Source organism: Peromyscus californicus, unplaced genomic scaffold (genome assembly GCF_007827085.1).
Source record: "Peromyscus californicus insignis strain IS unplaced genomic scaffold, ASM782708v3 Scaffold_22__1_contigs__length_63687245, whole genome shotgun sequence".
Lineage (NCBI taxonomy): Eukaryota > Metazoa > Chordata > Mammalia > Rodentia > Cricetidae > Peromyscus > Peromyscus californicus.
The window spans coordinates 46,547,197-46,560,545 of NW_026294525.1; the positions used below are offsets into that span (position 1 = coordinate 46,547,197).

At 43.9% G+C, this 13,349-nt stretch overlaps 1 protein-coding gene across 1 annotated transcript in view; it reads right to left on the reverse strand.

Annotated features, from left to right (window-relative positions):
- The window catches only part of Dse (dermatan sulfate epimerase), a 58,965-nt gene extending 51,697 nt beyond the window's left edge, over window positions 1-7,268 (reverse strand). Inside the window, 1 exon segment of the mRNA XM_052751357.1 lies at window positions 7,112-7,268. The gene's annotated coding sequence lies outside the window, so the exon portion shown is untranslated.
- Window positions 7,269-13,349: the final 6,081 nt, after the last annotated feature.

The window sequence follows — 13,349 nt, forward strand, 5'->3', positions numbered from 1 at the left end:
CACTGGCACCCCCAAACTGGGCTCATCTCAGCTGACGGCATATTTTTCACTTTTTGTAGTAAACACACACACACACACACACACACACACACACACACACACACACACACACTCATAAAAATCACATCTTAACTGAAGTACCACCCCGGAAGCCATGGAATCAATATTTTTGAAATTACCTTCTTAAACAAGATGAAAAAATTCACATTGTTCTTAAAAACTATTATTATTGGGTTTTTGTTTGTTTGCTTTTAATCATAAACACTGCTGTAAGAACCTTTCTATGGGCTCTGGAGAGAGGGCTCCGGGGTAGGAGCACTGGCTGCTTTTCCAGAGGACCTGGGTTCAATTCCCAAAAGCACATGGCAGCTCACAACCACCTGTACCTGTAACTCCGGTTCTGGAGGATCTGACCCCCTTTTCTGGCCTTAAGGGAACATTCCTGTGTGAAATTTCCAGAGCTCTTTCGGGCATTGGCAACCTCCCTATTGTGCCCACGAGAATGTTGAAGGCCCCACATGGTCATGTGACCACTGAGATTCCTACCCTCTGCCAGTCTGAGCCTACCACAGCAAAAGTGCGGATAAACCGGGCATGGCCGACTGCATGTGCCTATAACCCTGGCACTTGGGAGCTGGAGCAAGAAGCTCAGAATTTCCAGGTCATTCTCTGCTACACAAGTTCCAGGCCAGCTTGGGCTCCATGAGATCCTACCTATTAAAACTCAACAGCCATCAAAGACAAAAGGAAACAAAAGCCCCCACATAGAAATGGAGTGGAGGAAAGTACAAGCCATAAACAAAAGTCCAGTGAAACAGTGGAGTCTGATGCTAAGACTTCTAAAAACGACTGAAAAAAAAAAAAGAAAGAAATTAAAGACAGCTGAGGTATAACATGATAAGGATGGATGAGTTGGACAATTTGCAATGTGTTGAAGTAATTATGCAATGTGTCTACCAAGTTAATGTCTGTTAATTAAATGTTACTTTAACTTCTTTTAAGTAGGAAGAAAATTTGGGCTCTCTGAGGAAGATAATAAAGCAGAGTCTGTAGTAGCTGCCTCAAATGAAGGTTCGAGAAACCTTACATAATCAGAATTAATTTAACCAGCTACTTAATACTGGGCTCTAGTAAAAATGCTAAGGAAACACTGCAGGGGCAACTTTGACTTAAAATAGTAAAACTGACCACTTCTTTCACATTCCTATAAATCATTTTCTATGATTTCCAAGTTCAGACGAGCAGAAGTCACAGCCCCAGAGCACCACAGCACACATCTTTTCAGGATGTAAACCTTTCCAGAGAACTCAAAGGCCTCCAGAAATCATCCTAAAGGATAAAAACACCAAGAAAGCCTTGCTGTGGTTGGCAGAAACCCTCTTGCTCCCCTCAGGTTGTAGCTGGAGTGTTTCCCCTTCTCTTTCCTAGGGGAAAATGGAAAACAGCTGCTCAGTTTTCCCTTTCGGACTCCATTTTCCTTCCCGCCTACCCCATCCCATCCCTTAAGAGAAGAAACAGAACAGGTGATTCCAGCTGGCCCTGCCTGATTGTCCCTGGGGCTGGAGAAAGGAACCCCCCTTTCCACCTCCTGCGGTGATGTCACTACTAACCTGCTAAAAGGAAGGTTCTCCCAAGATTGTGTGGAATTCTAGAAATCTACGGCTATCAGTCTAGCAGATACAGTCAGACAATAAAGGCAGCCTGTACAGTCAGCACTGGCAGAGGGTCAGCACCCACTGGCATCTGATTTCACTGCAGTCCGGTGTGTGTTGGTTTGGGGTGAAGCTTGGCACAGGCTATTTTTGACCGACATCAGTGACTTATACTCTTGGGTTTCTTGTACGTGGCAACCTCTGGATATAAGTAGTCTTAGAAATGCAGCATCCCTCTCCATGCCCGATCTAGACTCAGACTCCGCCAAGTCACTCAGTTATTCCGACATTGCTGTTTTACTAATGCAGGAGTTGTCCGCAAATACCCTCGTGTAGACGAATTTCTAAATGGTCTCATTAAATAAAAAACACGGAGCAGCCGCAGCAACAGGGAACAGTACCATCACCTGCAACTTCATCAAGGAAATACTACAGATATACAAGCTGGTGAGCACAATTCCTTCACAAATCCTTTTTAGGATTTATAAAATGCTAATTCAACTTTCCTACAGAGTCTCTTCCGTATGTGCTACTGTGCTTCATGACTATTAGTATCTTCTCCATTAAACACCTATTGTTCTTACACATGAAAAGAAATGTAAACACCTGATTTGATCAACAAACACAACTTTACAACCTAATGGCATGTGTGTATGATGTGACTATCTCAAGCAGAAAGATTCAAATGATAGCTGCCTAAACTGCCCATTCAATTTTTTTTTTTAAGTCTTTTATCTTTGTGTTTAGTTTTGACTTTTGAGATAGGGTCTTGCCATGTAGCCCTGGCAGACTTTGAGCTCACTATATGCTAAGGCCAAGAACTCAAGGCAATTCTTCGGCCTCAGCATCACTACCATGCCAAAAGTTTTCAATCTTTGCTAAAAGAGTGTGACTACTAGTTAATTAAAATACTGGGGATTTTAATATGACTAGCTAGTATATTCCACACAATAACTGAGGAGGATAGTAACTATTAATTCTACAAATAAGCCCCCAAAAGGTTTGTTTGGGCATGCAGATATATTAATGAGTGACAATCTCCTTCTGACTCTGTCTAGGACAAAGCTGATGCCAATAGCTCACAGCAGACATGCCATGTGTATAATTAAAACAAGTGAGGGGGCTGGGGAGAGAGCTCAGTTAGTACAATGATCTTATGTCCACACAAGCAGAAGGACCTGAGTTCAGATTTCCCAGCACCCATGTAAACAGCTAGTAACACATTCATTTGTTACATTTTTTTTTTTTTTTTTTTTTTTTTTTTGGTTTTTTCGAGACAGGGTTTCTCTGTGTAGCTTTGTGCCTCTCCTGGAACTTACTTGGTAGCCCAGGCTGACCTCGAACTCACAGAGATCCGCCTGGCTCTGCCTCCCGAGTGCTGGGATTAAAGGCGCGCCACCACCGCCCGGCTCATTTGTTACATTTTTATAACAAGATTTTCACTCGCCTAATAATGACTCACTTAACAAATATTCTCAAGTACAAAACCTCGAAGCATATCGAGCTCATTATCAGGGCCTGTACGTACTACTGAACACAGAAATTCTGTTCCTTTAAGAACAGCTTCCCATTTCTCCCGAGATCATGTTGCTAAATGATTCCAAGAGGACTGAAACGCACAGAAGGAAACCCAGGGATAATCTTAACACACATTAAAATTCAGTGTTATTCTTGACTTAAGAACTGAACAAACGACTCCATTCAAGAAATAAACAGATGGCCTCAGCATCTTTTCTTCTCTGTCCAAACTAAAATCAGCCTCTTTCTTCTCTGACCCTAACAGACTCTGAGAATCTGCCTTCTCCAGCAGGTTTGTACGGCTGTGGGCATCTGAAAAAGAATTCCGGAGTTCAGTCCTTCAACAGGCTGCAGCCTGTCTCCATATGGCAATTAGCAACACTTCTGATAGCACAGCAGGCCAGTTACAGACCAAAGCCAGCCCCTGAGAATTGAGAACGCAGCCTGGGGGTCTGCAGGCATGGGGAGAGGCCTCCGAGTGAGGTCCTTACCAAGCTGAGATGGGGGTGGGGGGGGGAGATGGAAAAGGAGGGTTGGAGGACAAGAGAGGATCTGTAAACAGTTGCAGAAGCCTGGGAAGTACATGAGCATTCAGGGAGCCGACAGTTCATGGGCAGTAACTACAAAATATAATAAAGCAATTCTATAGATAACTGAAATTCCATAGATAACTGAATATGCAATTCTATAGATAACTGAAATGTGAGCCTTCAGTCATGTGAATTTGGAGTTACAGAGGACAAAGTGGCATTATGTGTGCAATTTATGTTTGTCTCTTTCAAGTTAAGGTATGTCACAGATCACCTATACAATGACAGATTGAGTCTCCGACCTTCAGCTTTTCCATGCTACTAAAATGAAGACAAGACACACACCCTAACTCACGCTCCATCTCCACTAGGCAAAAATGTAAATTAGGATACTCTGAGCAAAATGCAAGAGTGCTAGACCATTTGAAAATGTTAAGTGTGCAGGTAGCTGCCTGATCTATCAAGAACATTGCCTGTCCTTCAGCTGACTAAGTGCTTACGAATTTGTAGAGGAGTTTAAAGTAATGACCCAATTTTACCTAATTGCCCAATACTTCTAATTCTGAAATATTTCACCATCAGCTCATCAAAACCCCCTTCTACACAACACTGAGCTCTGAAACACCAAAGGACCTCAAGAAACGGCTTGTGTGCTACATTTATTTATCGTACACATAGAAATATTTGTTTTTGAAAAACAAGTCTAATTTGTAAAAGAGAATTTCCATTTAGAGTGGGACAGTAGAGAAGGATTTTTGGAAACATCCATTTCCAATTCTTGCTACCTAGAGCAAACAACCGCATACAACGTCTCAGGAGTCTGGGATTCTGACCTCTACTTCCTACTCTGACACTAATTCATCATATGGATTTTATGGGAAGATAATTTCCCTTGTGAGTACCCTGGGTTTAGACATCGGCTCCGTTCCCATGTCCACCCCTGACTACAGGTACCCAGACGGGCTGTGCAGTCCCAACATCTGGTAGTCATTTAGTGACCTCAAGAGGGCTTTTAGTCTACAAATCACAATAGGAAGAGATAATGTAATTCCAATATGAGACAATCTCAAGGCACCAAACAGAGAAATAGGAAGAGTCCTGCCCTGTGTCAGACATTCTTTCAACAGGGCTGTTGGTCAGAGAAACTCTCCAGGTGCCTTCCCCCACTTTAGAATGGCAAACACCCAGCCCCTCTCAGGAATGGAATGAAGTTTCCATCGATGAGGTTCCCACCATCATAGACCCTGGTTCTCCCCCCAAAGGCCAGCCACAAACACCACTGAGGACCATGGACGGCTAAGGCATGTTAAAATATTTACTGTATTTAGGACTGAGATATCCTAATGGCTGAAAAAAAAAAAACTTAAATTAGGCTGTGATCAGTCTTCTTCTGATTTCTTTGACTGTTTTGAAAACAAAGATTATCAATGCATTAACCCAAATTATTCCTCTCCTTTTCCTTCACTTGTTAAAATCATAATATTAAGAATTATGTGATTTCCCTCATGCAACACAGAGGAACCAAGAAGAAATAAACAGCAAAATAATCTATCACAAGTAATATAAAGAAATGAGGGGGGAGCTTTATTTCATTCCAGAATGCATTTTCACAGGTCTTAAACTGTCTCATAGACTGAAATAATTTTCTATAATGAGGCAGTAGGAAACTTCTGTGAAGCTAAGAACTGGGTAATTTTACCGTTTCTTTTTAGTCTGAGTATTAAAATGTACCCTGTAGGCCCGTGTTTTCATTTAATTATTGAAACTGAAACTGCTAACATATCCCAGTCAGGGGGTAAAATGACTCTTCCAACACACAAGTGCTCCAGGTTGCTTAGTCATGGCCCTTTCTACAGCCAAAGAAACTCCAAGAAAGCCGGGGCCCTCCCTCTCACATTTACTCCTGCCTGTCGCCCGCCCTACTAACTAGCACGGTGCTTTTGGCTAAGCCCATCCTGAGGCATCACTAAGATCACATATTAAATCCAACTTTTTCTCCCTTTTCACTAAAATAGATTTTACTACACTTAAAAAAAAGGCAGGTTTGGGGGGTGGAAGGGTCTGTAGAGGGACTTTAAAGGAAAATAGTAATGCATGGGCAAACACTCAGATGATCCTGTTTTTTTTTTTTTTCCAAGCACATTACATTTTGTAGTCCTCGTTAGTGGAACAGTGTGAAATCTTCTACCAAATACTTAACCCCAAATTTTCATCTCATAAGGGCTTGAGAGATGGATGGCTCCGTGGCCAAGAACTGGTACTGCTCTTGTATAGGACCAGAGTTCGGTTCCGAGCACCCATATTAGGAAGCTCATGACAACCTGTAACTCCAATTCCAGCAGATCTGATGTCCTCCTCTGACCTCTGCAGGCACCCGTACTCACGTGCACATACTTCCCAGACAGACACCTAATTTAAAAATGATAATAATATTTTTTTAATTTCACCTCACGAATACTATTGTTTATTAAGAAAATGTAAAAACCAAAGAAAACAAAGTTATTAAAAGCGAAAACTCTGTAACGTGAAGGAAAATGAAAATATTTCTAGGGTGAGGTCTTCCCTTCCTTAATATATTGTTGACTAAGCAGCAATAAACACCAAATGTTTTCAAGAATCTGCCAGAAAGTCCCTAGAAACCAACGTGTCAATTCCTGACCTAAAGAATTCCAGGTAAAAGAGGCTGGCTTCTTGCATTGGAAGCAAGGGATTGGGTTTCAATATGAACGCCAGCTGGCCTAAGCGGACGCTGCTGCCTGCCTCAAAGGAGGGATGAGAAACTTCTCAGGTCACAACTTAGCTCAGATCCAGCCCCGACAGATTCTGAGCCCATGTGGCATCGCTTACAACGCTCCCCAGCACAAGTCAAGCACACACACACACACACACACACACACACACACACTTCGGGCCGGCCCAAGCGGCCTCCGGCTGAGGTTACGCAGCCACCCCGGGGTGTTGATGGAGTGTAGGGGTGGCTCGGTACCGGCTTTCCGGGCTTCTGGGTCCCGAGGTCGCACAGGCAGAGCCAGCAAGGGCGCACACGACCACCACCATCCCTAGATCATTGGTTTAGAGAAGGAAGGGGGACACGCGGCTGTGCCACCCAATCCCGCGGGAACCCCGGAGTGTGGGGGGCCCCGTCCGGTCCCCGCTATTCGCTGCTGATCCCCTTGCTGCTGTGGAGCCCGGCTCGGTGCTGTGCACTGGGGTGGGAGACCGTGGAGTCAGCCTAGCCGGCCCGGGTGCACAGCCCACGGGGATGGGCGCGCAGCGGGGGACGTGGCTCTAGCTGCCTGGCAGGGACCGGTCCCGCACAGAAGGGAAGCTTCTCCCCGCGTGGCCCAGAACGGCGCCCACCCCGCGCCCGATCCCCTCCTTCCCTCCTCCCCCGATCCCGGGGAGGCTCACCGCTCTGTCCTCCGGGGCGTCTTCTCGCCGCGTCCCCGCGGGGCGCCCAGACTCCGGACCCCTGGAGTCCGGCCCTCAGCGCGCACGCCGAGCCATCCCAGCCCAGGGCGCCGCGCCCGGGATGCGCCGCTGCAGCCTCCGCCGGCCGTGCGGACGGGGCGGGGACCGTCGGCGGAGGGCGGGCCGCGGCAGGGCTCGGCCTGGGGCGGGGGAAGCCGCAACGTCAGCAGAGCCCGGGAGGCGACGATGGGGAGGGGGAGAGCAGGACCCCCAGCCGGCCCGATCTCGACCTCCGCCCGCGCTCTCTCCTCCGCGGTCCCGAAACGCCGCTCAGCCTTCCCGCCCCACACACCCTGCCCTGCCCGGCCGCTTTGGCTCCCGCTGCTGCGGGGTTTCTCGTGACCTGTGAGCTCCAGGTTCCACTCTGGAATCGCACCCAAAGAAAAGATAACTTCTGGAGGCCCAGGGGGGAGGGGCCGATGCGTCTGTAAAGGGCTGGAAGAGGAAAGCTGAGAATTTAAAGAATCCCACTCCAGACGCTCGTGCCCAATCCCTTCTCCAGGCTCCAAAATAGTTACACTCCAGTTGCCTCCCTCCCCCTCTTTTCCTGAATTCAGTTTTACTCTCAAAGAGAAGGAGTGGGGGGGGGGGGGGGGGTGAGAATCACCTAATCCGAAGCAGTTGTCGCCTAGAGTGGAGCAGCAAAATAAAGGGAATCCTACCGCACCGAATCCAGCAAGCTGAACTGATTTTAATCAGCAAAGATAAAGGGTTGGGGGTAGACCTTTTGGAGTTCGCAGCTCACAAGGGAAACTTTATCTTATCTCGTGTGTGTGTGTGTGTGTGTGTGTGTGTGTGTGTAAGAGATAGACAGAGGAGAGGGAGCGCTCATGCACCCAAGTTCTGTTTATTCTTTCAATGAAAAGTAGCCATCAAACTCGGATATCTAACCAGTCCAGGGCTGGACCTCCTCCCCTCAGAGTTAAGTAGTTAACCTACTAGAGCTAGATTCTATGAAATGGCATGGCAGGTGTGGGAGTTACTTACCGGTTCATCAGAATGGGCTGTTTTACTCAGCCCTTAGGCTCTCACCATCTTTGCTACGAAGTGCTTTGAGTCCTGAGAGTCGACTACACTGTTAGGAAAGCTTACCGATTTTGCAATCAAGAGAGCTTCCTCACCACAGATTTAAAAAGAAAAGAAGAGAAGTGCTACTGTTAGACTTTTAAATGCTAACTCAGATAAATCACCGATTTGCATAAACTTCCTGGTATTTTAGATGTGGCCTGTGGGGAGGAGAAGGAGCAGGCTAATTTGCTATTAGCTGTAAATTAATATTCAAATCTTGATTCTGCGGTTTACTGGGGCCTTGGAAATCTAAGCCACCTTCGGTGTCTGTCATTCATCTGTAAAATAAAGTTATTATAATACCTTCATAGATGCAATAAAATGACTATTATTTGTTGAAAGTTTGTTCTGTTTCAGGCACTGAGCTAAGGTATTTATTTTAGTAGGATGAACTGTGTCCGAGCCTAGCTGTAGTATATGAGTTAATTTCCATTTATCCTCTCAAACTGGAAAATGACTTTAGGAAAAACATCTCGTTTAACTTGTAGTCACTGATTCTCCCAGCTAATATCTTAGTATCATTAAAGAATGTTAATAATTCTTTCTAATGGAACCCCATACCTGACTAGTGAATCAGATCATTGACCATATATGCAAACAAGATGGCAAGTTCTTCAAAGGGAGTGGGACCCGCTGCTGTGGGATGTCTTTCTGTATGCTGTGAATATGTGTTGCTGTGATTGGTTAATAAAGAAGTCGTTCTGGCCTGTGGAGAGTCAGGATATAGCCAGCTTATCCTGACTCTCCAAGAGAGAGACAGGAAGAGGAAGGGCAGAGTCAGGCGCGTCAGCCAGACACAGAGGAAACAAGATGGCAAGGCAGAACTCAGAAAAGGTACCAAGCCACATGGCTAAACATAAATAAGAATTATGGGTTAATTTAAGTGTAAGAGCTAGTCAGTAATAAGCCTGAGCTAATGGCCGAGCAGTTATAATTAATATAAGCTTCTGAGTGATTATTTTGTAAGTGGGCTTCAGGACTGCAGGGGTTTGATGGGACTGGAGAAACTTTCTGACTTCAGCCCACTGCCATGTGCTTGCCAGCCCCCATTTACCTTTGATTGATGTAGTAACTATGGAAATCTAGCTATGGATGACACTGACTTGCAAAGAACCCCATGGTACCTCTCAATACATTTACATTTCTGCTTTCTGGAGTCCATAGGGCACATTTTAAAAAAGATTTATTTGTATTTATATATTTATTTGTATTTATATAAAAAGATTTTATTTGTATTTATAGCATGGGTGCTAGGAGCTGAACTTGGGTCTTCTGCAAGAGCAGTGTGCACTCTTAGCCACACTCTCCACCCCCAACATGTCTATCCTTGACTCTACAGGAGAATGCTTCCATGTGTCTGAGTACATACCCATCTCTGTTACCTTTCCCTTGTCCGATGGATGTCCTTTTTAAAACCTGATCCCTAGAACTGTATCCAAAACTTCATTTAAAAGTCAGAGAAGAAAGTTGTATAATGACTTTGTTCTGAAGTATATTCTTGGAGCACTGACTTCTTAATTACCATTCACTGAAGTTTGTTGTTTTTTTTTTTCTTTCCATAGCTGATGGTACCACAGGCTTTCTCCAAACTACATTCACTGCAGTTTGTGTCCAACACTCCCATATTATTCTATTGAGTTTTACTGTGTTAAATTTGGCCTATTCTTTAAATTTGTTGCATGCTGGGTACTACTAACATAATGGTTAATTCTACCGCCCAACTGTAATGAAGGTCTGTATTCGACATCATCATGTAAGTTCTCTGTCATCTTCCATCTCTGACTGACACTGAATTTGAATGTTCTTGACGAGTATTTTCATCAGGAAAGACCCACATTACCTGCTCGTATTTTCTTCTCTTGTTGAAAGACATCAAGCATGGGCCATTGGCACGGCATCCTTTTAGATTCAGAAAAGGACCCTCCCAGTTGAAAAATTCGGGGAAAGTGATCTGTCCTCTCGGGTGCAGCTGCAAAAGACAGCATGTGGTTTCTTCATCAGAAGTCTGTTCTATTGTTGGTATAGCAAAAGGAAATGACTACTCAGTGAATTCTTGTTAATTCTACTAAGTTGCCTATGTACCAAGCTTTTTCTTGTGGTCCACCAATCTGCTCCCCAATCATGATACTGAGACTTAATATTAGTTATGAAGGTCCAGCCTTAGCTTAGGCTCATTTCTTGCTAGCTCTTATAACTTAACCTGTTTCTCTTCATCTGTTTTGCCTCGGGGCTTTTTGCCTGCCTTCCTTCCTTCCTTCATTTCTTTCTTCCTATCTTTCTTTCCTTATCTTTTTCTTTCTTTCTCCTGCTGTCCCATGGCTGGCTGGCTGGCAGCTGCCTGGCTTCTGGCCCCAGGCATGCCCCTCTCTTTCTCCCTTGTTCTCTTCTCTTTTTTCTCTTCTTCGTCATCCGATTTATTCTCTCTGCCCACCAGTCCCACGTAACTTTCTCCTGACTAGCTATTGGCCATTCAGCTTTTTTATGAGACCAATCAGGCTCTTTAGGCAGGCAAGGTGAAACAAATGTAACACATCTTTACATAGTTAAAATAATATTCTACAACATGCTTCTTCCTTTTCTAAGTGCCCAGATGTGACTTTAGTAGGAGATATCTGTAATAACTCTGCAGTGCTGGGGTCTGTATACACAGTAGGAAAATAATAACCATGTTGTCTATAATCAGTCTGCAGTGCTGGGGTATGTATACATAGTTAGGAAAATAATAACCATGTTGTCTGTAACAGCCCTGCAGTGCTGGGGTATGTATACATAGTTAGGAAAATAATAACCATGTTGTCTGTAATCAGTCTGCAGTGCTGGGGTCTGTTGGGCCAGAAACAAGAACAAGGAAAACAAAAGGAAGAAACAGAGATTCAGAAAATGCAAGTGAACCTTCTGAAAACATAAATAGCTCAGAACACCGGTGATTAGGGTTTGCTGATTTCAAATCCAGCTTCGGCCCACTAAGCCACTTGGTATCTATCAACTTCTCATATAGGTGAAACCCTGTCTGCAGGTTAGTGTTGGACTCGGTGGAAATAAATTCTCCATTCATTCACAATTAACTCCTCAAATGGATGATTTTCTACCACCTGTGGTTTATCTAAGCCACTGAAGATATTCTGACAAAAATCATTGTTGGTATTTGCTGAGCAAATGTGTGAAATTAGCTGTATCATTTCCTTAGGACTTAGTGGGACCAAAAGAACTATTTCATATTTTTTGGGAGCTATAAAGAATTATGGACATCAGTAAGGAATTTAGAAAATGAGTGCTGATTGAAGCCAAGGTTTTTGTTAGTCATTATTTATAAAGCCACATGGATAGTATTGAGTCCTCATAATATCTACAAACTTCCTGGATGATGGGAGGCTTACATGCAGAAGGTTCTCAGGCCAGGTCCATGCTCAGGCTGCTGGCTGTCCCAAGTCAGGTGCTGTTACAGTCTATTCACAAAATAGTCCGACTTTGGTCTTCACTACCCGACTCTATCACCTGCTGAATTTATTCTCAGGCTTCTTTTGATGATCCTTTTGTTTCCATGGCACCATCAGGGAATGGAATTTACTACATATTTTTCTAAATGAGTACTAGAACACTGGATATGCAAGGCCAGAAGAGACCCATTTATTAGGAATTTAAGTACCTGTGCCTCTAAGAACGTGGCCGTAAGGGCGTCTAAGCCTGCCTTTCAGGGTGCAAGTGCAACTGTGATTTCCTAGATGAACCGTGCTTCCTACTTTTTGTGTTTTGCATTTATTTGCTTTACTAAATTATAAACCCCTTTCTGCTGGAGACTGCCTTTTCATTCTGTGTCCTTCCCCATCTTTCCCTGCATGCTGCCTGTTTATTAGATCAGAATACAGTCTCAGGTAAGTAGTGACAAGCCCCACACTCAATGCAGTGATGAAAACTTAATGCATATATCAGTTAAGATTGTACTCATTGAAGTTAAACAGCACTGGGCTCAAATCCAGACTGTATGGTTTCATGAAAGCAGGTCCTTTAGCATCTTTGGGTTTCACTTTTCTTCACTGGGAGAATTATGATATTCACTCTTATCCCACTTCTTGAAGAAATAAACAGGCCATTGCATATGGAGTTCCAGGCTAGGAGTCATAATACAGTAATAGCTGTTTATTGTCACAGCATAAGATGGGCCGAAGGCTTTTAGCAAAAGACGTCCCTCAGAGTCATCTTGTGTAGACTAGAACATTCCTGGAGCTTGAGGTGCTACATCTAAATCCAAGCAAGGTGAGTTACACTCCCCCATCACAACATTGCTAAAAGTAGTTGAGATCAGGGCAATTTTGAGCTAGTAGTAGGATTCCAATCCAAGCTCTGGGATTTTGTGCTGAAATAGATGGCGGTAAGGACTGACCATGGCATTATAGATTTATAATAGACTTAATATGTAACCTATAATGGAATTCATCTGTAGTGGAACTGTCACTTCTGGCTACATAGTAGAATCACCTGAGGGTGGCAAAATCATGCCAATGTTCAGTCTTGCCCTTTGAAATTCTGGGCAAAGTCTTTTAAGAATGAAACTCAGTAACCAACGTGATTTGAAGGCCCCAGATGGTTCTTTCTTATGTGTGGCCAAAGTTAGAGCTTATGTTCCATAACAGTAATCCTCCAACTTTGCCAAACTTGGGCCATGTTGGAGATCATTTAGACCTTCTGATGCCCAGGCTGTAGCTGGTGCCAATCAAATTATACTGTCTGAGGTACCCATGGCCTCATGGTTCCAAAGGCCAGAAAGTTTAGGTAGCACCCTTCTGTAGAACTGCTGTGAACGGGCTCTGGAACTAAACCAAAAGCATGACTAGAATATGCTTCCCTGCCGCTTTTGTTCTAAGTTAATAATTATATATTGTGAAGGGTTTTTATTTTCTGATATATTTCTTTCTAAGTATTTTTTTGGACATGAAATTTGGGGGGAAACACTATTTGATTTCAGTATAGGCTGAAGTAGTAAATTTGAGTTCACACTGCAGTTAGTGTTCCATTTTGTGTTTTACTGTCCAAATATTATCATATCAATAACAAACTCGAGCAAAATATTTAACATCCAGGCAATTTGGAGCTTCTTTCTTTTCCTGTTGAG